Raw genomic sequence first — 10,446 nt, 5'->3', positions numbered from 1 at the left:
ATCATGATCCAAGCTTAAAATGGAAAAGTTTTCAATGTTAAAGTTGTTCCCCTAGATTTCACCTTTCCAAAAAGTCCAAGATCACTTCATTTGGATAAGATTTGAAGGACTTGCGCATGGGTTCTTTACAAGGCTTCATTTGGTAAGATCTATGGTCAAAATTCATTTCCATAATGCATGACCATGTGATATCATTTCAGGTTGATTAGCACATAACGTTGGATCATTTGGCATCATAAATTGGGCCTTGTACACGCCCATGCATCCATGCAAGCAAACTTACTAATTTTAGTAAAAAATTAAAATGGTGTAAAAAGCATTTCCCTTGCCTATTTAAATAATTGCATTGCATCAGAACTTCACACACACCTTGCCCAAGATTTGCCAAGTGATCTCAGAACCTCACACCATAGAATTCCTTGAAGGTTTCTTTGAAATCGAGTTTGAATTTCACCTTCTGTTTTGAGATTCTAACTCCAAGGATTCATTGCCTTTTTCATCTCAATTGGTCACTGCAAGCAAGAGGAGGAAGAATCAAGCAAATTCAGGTCAAGATCAATCTAGATTCAAGCTACCCAAATGTGATTTTTTAGGAATTTTGAGCTTCCGATTCTCTCTAATTTCTTCTCCATTGTCTCTGTTTTTGGTTGGCTGAAGTCCTACTAATGTAGGCAACAAGATTGAGTTGCTTTGAGGTTAAATCGAAGCAACTTAGGTCATGAACCTCAATTTTCAAATCCATGTGTCTTTCAATATACTTGGAATTGGATAAAATGGAGGTCAAATTCGAGCTTCTAAGCATTTTTCCTTTAAAACCATGTCCTTACTTTTCATTTTTGTGGTGGTTTATGATGGACCAGTTCGGTGAGGTCCACCGGAGAAGATGACCAGAGCTAGGGCTCCGGTGGTGTGCTGACATTGCCCAGACCAACTGATCATGTATCCATATTCTAATCCTGACCCTTGCTTTTGAATACCACGCGTGTGATGCAGTTGACTGAGGTGTTGGATGGAATCACGCGCTTGGCCATCAGATATGCCACCTTAATTAATGAGGGAGATCCGATGGCCCTTGATTTTTCATATTTTCTGATTTTTCATTTTATTACCTTATTTTCTTTAATTCATAACAAATTCATTTTTAATCCCAAAAATTTGGGATTTTCACCAAAAATATTTAAATATTTCTCTCTTCCATATTCTCAATTAAAATCATTTTTTGGATTGAGTTTGATATTTTTCATGAATTAAATGTTTTTATGTATATTTTTAATTATTTAAAAATACTTCTGACTTTTTAAAAATCGTGAATTTTTTTCTAAGGTCCTTTAACCTTGTTTAACCTAGGACAAATCCCTTGGCCATATATTTGGTGTTTTGAAGGGATTTCAGGTTTTGTCCATATTAAAATGCATTTAAATTCATTTTTAAATTGATTTTTAATTGATTAAATGTTTAAAAATTATGTTGAGTCATTTTTATGGTCTTGTGATGTTTGACTTTCTGTTTGGGCCTTGGTCATGGTTGATTTGACTTTTGTTGGATCAAAACCATTGGATTTAGGGGATTGATGAAATGTACATTTCATCTCCTAAAATGAACGGATGGTTTTGATAAGATGAAATTCCTCTCATGATAAATTTGTGTTTCTATTCCCCCTTCCTCTTCATCTTCATCCCCATTCTTTTTTATCTTTGGGTTTTGTTCGTACTTTTCTCTTTTCCTTTGGAAACAATAAAAACGCGGTGACGACTCTGGTTTTATTGACTTCAAGTTTATCCATAGCTTGATGGTACTTAATTTACCGCTACAGGAAATTTCAGTCGCGATTCTACTGAGGAGTAGTCCTCAATAGGTTTAGCCTACTTTTTTATGTGTATTTATTTGTATATTTGATGTTTGTATATGTTGTTTGTGTGATATAATCTATCTGTTGTGCTTGGTGATCTATGTGTGGTGAGATAAGTTCTAACTCGAACTTGAGTGCAATAAAGATAAAAGGATGGTATAGTCATGTTAAACTTGTGTGGAGTAGTCCTTAACAAGTTGGCTTGAGACCCATCTACTTAGTGGAGACCTCTTTGGAGTTACTGATGTCACACAAATTATTTATGGATAGGCATTAACTTCCTCTAAATTCGGGGTCCGAGAAGCTGAGGACCATAGAACATTTAACCCAACTTGGCCTATTTAGGACGTAGTGTGGAGACGGTTCAAGTGTAGACTTGATAACAATTGTTACACTATACTACACTCACACCAGTTTCTCTTGAGAATATTACGGGTTGATGAGTAAGTCATTCTAACCTATAATATTCGATAGATGAGATTAAGACTCTGGGAACTTTTATAGAACATGATCTGCAGGTTTTTATCCTTAGTACACTCCATTGGGATGGTTCTTAACCTGACTCCATACTCGTGACTCACAACAAACCCTTTGATCCTTGGTTGATCCGATCAAGTCTTGTCAATATCAATGGAACTTGGGCATTGATGAGGTGAAAACCATAATCCACCAAAATGGATGATTGGTCTTGGTGATGACTTAATCCATCCCTTGACCTTAGTTTGTGTTTACCTTGTGTGTGATTGTTGCATTCATGCATACATGCGTATCATGACATTCATCACAGTGAATAAAATTTCAAGGAAACTAAGGTCTTATGTGCAAATATTTTCTGACCATGGATTATGGACGAAGGAACACTAAGAAGTATAGTTTCAGATGTCCTGATTTGGAAGAGCTAAGGAAGTTGTCATCCTTTATATTAGATCCCTTGGACTTCAAGCAACATCGTGGGAAGCTCTTGTCTGTGTTATCTGCTGATGTGGTTGAAGGACTTCTGAGTGTTTTGGTTCAGTTCTATGATCCTCTCTATCAACTTCACTTTTCCAGATTATCAGCTTGTGCCCATGTTGGAAGAGTATGCCCATCTCTTGGGTATACCCGTATGTGACAAGGTGCCTTTTAGTGGATTATAGGAGATCCTGAGATCTCATGTTATAACTGAAGCTCATCATTTGAAGAAATGCGAGATTGATGCTTATTTGGTGAAGAAAGGAGGAAATCTTGGGTTAACTTCTGAGTTCCTCATTGGTAGAGCTACTATTTTTTCTCAGGCCAGTAGCATGGATGCTTTTGAGGCCATCTTCGTTTTGCTCATCTATGGTATGACTTTGTTCCCTAACATTGATGGTTTTGTTGATGTTAACACCACTAGAATTTTCTTGATTGGGAATCCTGTTCCAACTCTATTGTGTGACATGCATTTCTCTTTGCATTTGAAAAATTTTAAAGGTGGTGGGACTATTGTGTGATATGTTCCCCTTTTGTACAAGTGGTTTATTTCGCACTTGCCTCAGACGCCTGCTTTTTTGGAGAACAAGCAATGTCTACGGTGGTCTTAGAGACTTATGTCTCTCACTAATGATGATATTGTTTGGTATGATTCTGCATTGGGTAGCTTAGATATCATTGACAGTTGTGGTGAGTTATCTAATGTGCCTCTCATTGGGACACAAAGAGGAATCAACTACAACCCAACATTAGCCCATCGTCAACTTGGGTTCCCCTTGAGAGATAAACCTAATCACATTCAGTTAGAAGGTCTATTTTATCAAGAGGGTAAAGATCTCCAACTTTTGAAGAGAAGGATGATACATGCTTGGCATAATATGCACAAGAAAGAAAGATCCGAGCTTGGTCCATGCAACTGTGTAGCTTTGGAAGCTTACATCATTTGGGTGAAGAAGAGAGCTTTGGAGCTCAAGATGTCGTACGCTTGTAAAAGACCTATGTCTCTGGTTATGGCTGAGCCATCAACTTTCCCTAACCAAGATGTAGAGGAGTTGGATGACTCACTTGCCAAGATGAAGCAAGAGAGAGATATGTGGGAAGAGTGGTTCCATGATTTGAGCCGAAAGCATGAAGAGTTGCATCTGGATTCTAAGGACAAGGATGCACTTATTGAGATTCTTGAAGACCGTGTAGTGAAGAGACAGAGAGAGCTAAAGGGTTTATCTTCCTCTAGCATGCCTCAACCTTCCAATGCTTGGAAGAAGATTGTTGATCAACTAGTTCTTGAGAAGGCTTAAATGAATACATCCTTTGAGTCTGAGATTTGATGCATCCGAAGGAAGTATGCACCCATAGCTAGATCACCTGATGTAGTTGATAGGGATCTTTAGGATGATAGTTTCCTTTTCTCTTGTATTTTTATTTTGGTTTCTGAAATCGTACTCAGTGTAATCCTTCCAATTTTTATGAATAAAAAGAGATTTTATGGTCAATCGAATTCTTATTATTAATTGTTATTATATATATATATATATATATATATATATATATATATATATATATATATATATATATATATATATATATATATATATATAATATATATATATATTATATATATATATATATATATATATATATATATATATATATATATATGCAAATGAGACTTCATATATTCCTTGAAATTAAAAACAATCAAAACATTGCATTACATGCATCATTTGCATGACAGGTTTCTTCCGCCAGATGTCTTATCAGTTCTTCTTCTGTGCATCAACCAAGTTGACTCACCGCTATAACACTCGTGATAATCAATCGAAGAGAATGGAGCATCTAGAGAAAGAAAATAGATAGCTAAAGGATGAGATCGCCAGACCTACGACGCTAATGGAATCCGTGATTGCTGCTCAGAATTAGCCGTCACCGTCTCCTGCAACTCCTCCTCCTCCTCAAAGGACTGTCATTTTTGAGATTGTTTCATCAACTGTTCCTGTTGTTGCTGCCAGCCAACCCATTCCTCCTATTCCTACTAGATTCCCTTGGAGAATGCCATCAAACTTCGTGCCAGAGGGGTATGCGCCCATATTTGTTTTTATGCCAGCATCTAGCCCGGTCATGTTAGCCCCTTCTCCCATCATTCATACTCTGCCTCGTGTTGAGGAAACTATTTACCATTCTGAGCTGTCTGAAGATCCAAATGTCTATGAGAAGATGGACGAGATGAAAGATCAATTCCTCGAGCTGCGCAAAGAATTGAAAACTCTGAGAGGGAAAGATTTGTTTGGAAAGAGTGCTGTTGAACTCTGTTTGGTTCCCAACATTAAGATTCCGGGGAAATTCAAGGTCCCAGGCTTTGAAAAGTACAAAGGGAGTACTTGCCAGCTGATCCATCTTGTTATTTATGCCAGGAAAATGTCTACTCAAACTGAAAATGATAAGCTATTGATTCACTATTTCCAAGACAGTTTAACTAGAGCCGCCCTAAGATGGTATATGGGTTTGGATAGTGCAAGAGTCCGTACTTTCGATGACTTAGGAGAGGCCTTTGTCAAGCAGTATAAGTACAACGTTGATATGGCGCTTGATAGAGACCAGTTGAGGTCTATGTCTCAGAAGGATAAAGAGACATTTAAAGAATATGGTCAGAGATGGAGAAAATTAGCTGCTCAGATTAGTCCGCCTCTTGAAGAGAAGGACATGACTAAGATTTTCCTGAAAATGGTGAGTTCGTTTTACTATGAAAGCATGATTGCAAGTGCCCCCAATAATATTACCGAAATGGTAAACATGGGGATGAGGCTAGAAGAAGGAGTCCGTGAAGGACGTTTGTATAAAAAAGAGGCATCAGCTAGCAAGAATTATGGTGGAAGTTTCTGTAAGAGAAAGGAGGGAAAAAAATAATTCAGCATCAGTGGGGAGGTAGAGGAGGCCTCATGTAAGGAAAAGTTATAAACTCCGTCAATATCAACACCAAGTCTCTTCAGTAATTCCAGTTTTTGCCAACAATTCCAACAATCAATCAGTTCTAATTCAGCAACAACAACATCAACAAAGAACTAACTACAACAACAACAATCATCACCATCAAAATTTTGATAGGAAGAAGGTCTATTTGACTCTTTTCCTATGACGTATGCAGAGTTGTACCCGTCATTGGTACTCAAAAATCTTATTCAACTGAGAAACCCTCCGCAAATTCCTGAGCCACTACCATGGTGGTTAAGGCCTGATCTTCGTTGTGCTTTTCACCAGGGAGCCTTTGGTCATGATATAGAGAACTGCTATCCATTGAAATATGAAGTTCAAAATCTTGTTAAAAGATGTATGGTGTCCTTTGAGGACAGAGAGCCTAATGTGAAAGACAATTCGTTGCCTGCTCATGGTAACACTTCTCTCAACATGGTGGATGGCTGTCTAGGGAATTTTAGAGTTTTTGATGTGAGGCGTATCTGAAGGTCTCTGGTGGAAATGCATAGAACTATGTGTTTAATCAGTGATTGTGAACATGACCATGATGGTTGTGTCATTTACAGTGTGAACACTCGTAGGTGTATGGTTGTCAAGAGGGATATCCAGAAGTTGATGAGTGAGAATGTAATCCAGATTCAACAGTCGAGGGATATGGGAGATGATGTGAATGTCATTGTACCGGTGTTTAAAACCCATGAGCAGGTATTCATTCAGTTTGATAGCAACAATAATAATAATGCCAATAGATCAGTATCACCGTTGGTAATATGATTAGCAGGCTCTGTCCCATAGATATCCGATAAAGCTGTAACATATCAGGATAATGCCACTATGATAGAGAACAGTTAAGAGGTTCCTATACTAGTTGTAGACTCAATGGTAAAAATTGCAGATAAGAGTTTCCGAAGATTATGGAAGATGTTTCTGTAGATAAGAAGGCAAAGATTCCTGTAGTGAATCCGGTTAGTGCTTTAATGTGTCAGTATGGTAAATCCAACAAATTGAAGACTAACGATGATGATGAGGTGCTAAGATTAATCAAAAGAAGTGAATTCAATGTTGTAGAGCAGTTGCTCCAAACACCGTCAAACATCTCTGTGCTATCATTGCTAATGAATTCTGAAGTGCACAAAGAAGCATTATAGAGAGTGTTGGAACAAGCTTATGTCGAACACGATGTTACTGTGGATCAGTTTGACCATATTGTTGCCAACATCACTTCTTGTAACAATTTGATGTTCTGTGATGAGGAATTTCCTGAGGAAGGCAGGAATCACAATTTGGCGCTGCATATTTTGATAAATTGCAAGGAGGATGCTTTGTCCAATGTTTTGGTTGATACTGGATCATCGTTGATATATTTCCAAAATCAACTCTATCAAGACTCTCCTATCAAGGTGCATGTAGCGGTAAATTCATGACCGTCAAGCTAGGAATAAACTTAAAATCAATAAAACCAGAGTCGTCACTGCGCTTTTATTGTTTCCAAAGGAAAAGGGAAAAACACGAACAAAACCCAAAGATAAGAAGTTTTTAAATCAAAATTAATAAAATTCCAGAGATTACAGGTAAGGGGGTTGGTTACACAGAGGGAAGGTGTTAGCACCCTAGGTGTCCTAGGTACTCCTAGGGAGCCTTTTTATGTGTGCATGTGTTTTCGGTATAAATTATGTTTGATAAAATAAAGTGTGGGGATAAGAAAAGAATTCATTGATTTATCTTTTTGTGTTCGGCAAGACCTTCAGCTTCGTGCCTACGTACCAACATAAAAATGAGGGATCAAAACCTCGTAGTTCGTGGTAAAAATTTCAAATAAGTTGGTGAATTGCTTTTAAAAAAAGTTTAATAAGAAAAGGCACAAAAGGCCAAAAATTTGAATGAAATTGTTAGTTCTTTTTGTCTTTTGAAATTTAAGTCAATATGGTTAAGTTTATTTACAAGTTTGATTTAAGAAAAGAAATTCGAAAATTCAATGGCGTAAGGCCAAACTTTCTAATCATTAAAACAATGTCTAATTTTGAAATCACAAGCAAAGAAAGGTTTTTGAAAAGGGGAGAAAATTTTGAAATTTAAGAAGGGGGAGGAGATGAAAAGGTTATCCTAAGTACAAATTTAAAAATTAAGAGTTGAAAAGATCTTACCAATGGGATGTGATCCAACAAACAAGAATGTCATATAGAAACCCATTTTCCTTTGGACTTTAATAAAGTAATGATCAATAAGCAATGAGCAATATCCATACATCATAAAGATCAAGGCATCAAATAAAGATGACCACATCTAAGCAAGCATTCCAATAGCTAGTAGTCTTTATTGTCTTCCAATATACCAAATGAAATATTCCTTGATCAACTTAGAACAAAACATCAGACAAATACAAATATTAAAATAACAATTAAGCCCCAAGACAAAGTAGCATATGAATCAGGGAGATTCTCAAGTCTTGCATCAGATGAAAGTCACTTGTCAAGAATAGCTCAATATCAGATGTTGACATTGGCCAAGTCCTTTAGCACATGGAATGTTGCCTAATTCTAAGTCCAAAAGCTCAGATCAAGTTCAATAGTCCACCAAATGTCTTTTTAGGGTTTTTGTTGTTATTAGGTATTTTAGGATCCTAAGACCACAAACAAAATCAAAACACACAAATAATATATACAATGACAAGATATGGCTCAAATGAGAAAAAAATGAAAAGGACTGAAACATAAACAAATTATATGAAATTTAAATGACAATGAATGTTAAATGACTGAAAGTTAAATTGCATAAAGTAAATGACTTGAAAGTAAAAGCATAATGAATAAGAGTTAGTCAAATGTTAGTCGAAAGTTAGTGGTGTTAGAGGTGATTTTTAATTGATTAAGTCATTCTTTGGAGAACACTCAACCATTCATTCACAAGTATGAATCCTTAAACTAAGACATCTTCCATGAGAAGGGCTCCAACTTGGATAATTCAACAAGTATGCCACTAGCTCCCATGAAGGGAAAAAAATGTCAAGTCTCCACACAATACCATGAGACTTACAATCTCACTTACTAGAATGCTATGCCTTGAGGGTCAAATTTAACTCTATGTTAAGCAATCATAATTGGACTTATATAGAAGTCACAACTATCTGAGGTCGGGTAATAAAAATATAGGTGTTAATGCATGTTAGAGATTTGGTACAAAAAACCAAACTCCTAAAACTTACCACACACTAAAAGAAAATGGGAGGAACCTATCTCAGTCATACTTGTATTGATTCATCTGACACAAGGTCATTGATGAATCAATTAGCCTTTAGACATTAGAGATTTCATTGGTCAAATAGGGGAATGAGAAAGAATAGGGATGAAGATGAAGAGGGAGGGGAAGATAGAAATACAAATTGATCATGAGAGGAATTTCATCAAATCAAAACCATCCATTCATTTTGGGAGATGAAATGTACATTTCATCAATCCCCTAAATCCAATGGTTTTGATCTAACAAAAGTCAAATCAACCATGACTAAGGCTCAAACAGAAAGTCAAACATCACAAGACCATAAAAATGGCTCAACAATATTTTTAAACATTTAATCAATTAAAAATCACATTAAAAATGTATTAAAATGCATTTTTATTTGGTCAAAACCTAAAATCCCTTTAAAACACCAAATAAATGGCCAAGAGATTTATCCTAGGTCAAACAAGGTCAAAGGACCTTAGACAATTTTTTTACTATTTTTAAAAAGTCAGAAGTATTTTTAAATAATTAAAAATATGCACAAAACATTTAATTCATGGAAATTACCAAAATTAATCCAAAAAATAATTTTAATTCAGAATATGGAAAAGAAAAATATTTAAAGATTTTTGGTGAAAATCCCATATTTTTTGAATTAAAAATGAAATTTCTATGAATAAAATAAAATAAGTGGATTAAATGGAAATTCAAAAAATACAAAAAACAAGGGCCATCAGATCTCCCTCATTAATTGAGGTGGCAGATCTGATGGCCACACGTGTGCTATCCACCATAGACCAAAGTCAAAGCACTGCAAACGTGGTAATCAGAATGGATGCCCAAGATTAAAACATGGGAACCATATCATATGGCTTGGACCTTGCCAACGCACCACCGGAGCCCTAACTCTGGTCATCTTCTCCGGTGAACCTCACCAGACTAGTCCACCCTCAACCAAATGAAAAATGAAAAATGAGTACATGTTTTTGAAGGAAAAATGCTCAGGAGCACGAATCTGACCTTCATTTCTTCCAATTCCAAGTATATAGAAAGATACATGGATTTGAAATTTGAGGTTGATGATCTAAGTTGCTTCGATTTAACCTCAAAGCAACTCAATCTTGTTGCCTACATTGGTAAGACTTCAGCCAACAAAAAATCAAATAGAGTGGTAAAAATTGAGAGAGAATCGAAGGCTCAAAGTTTATGAAAAATCACCTTCGAGTAGCTTCAAATTGGCTTGATCTCGATCTGAATTTGCTTGTTTCTTCTTCCTCTTGCTTGCAGTGATCAATTGAGATGAGAAAGGCTATGAATCCTTGGAGTTTGAACTTCAAAACAGAAGGTGAAATTCAAACTCAATTTCAAATAAATCTTCAAAGAAATCTATGGTGTGAGGTTCTGAGATCTCATGGCAAAGCTTGGGCAAGGTTGTGTGTCATTCTTGAGGCAATGAA

Source organism: Lathyrus oleraceus, chromosome 6 (genome assembly GCF_024323335.1).
Source record: "Lathyrus oleraceus cultivar Zhongwan6 chromosome 6, CAAS_Psat_ZW6_1.0, whole genome shotgun sequence".
In the NCBI taxonomy this organism is placed as follows: Eukaryota; Viridiplantae; Streptophyta; class Magnoliopsida; order Fabales; family Fabaceae; genus Lathyrus; species Lathyrus oleraceus.
This window is presented reverse-complemented; position numbering follows the sequence as displayed.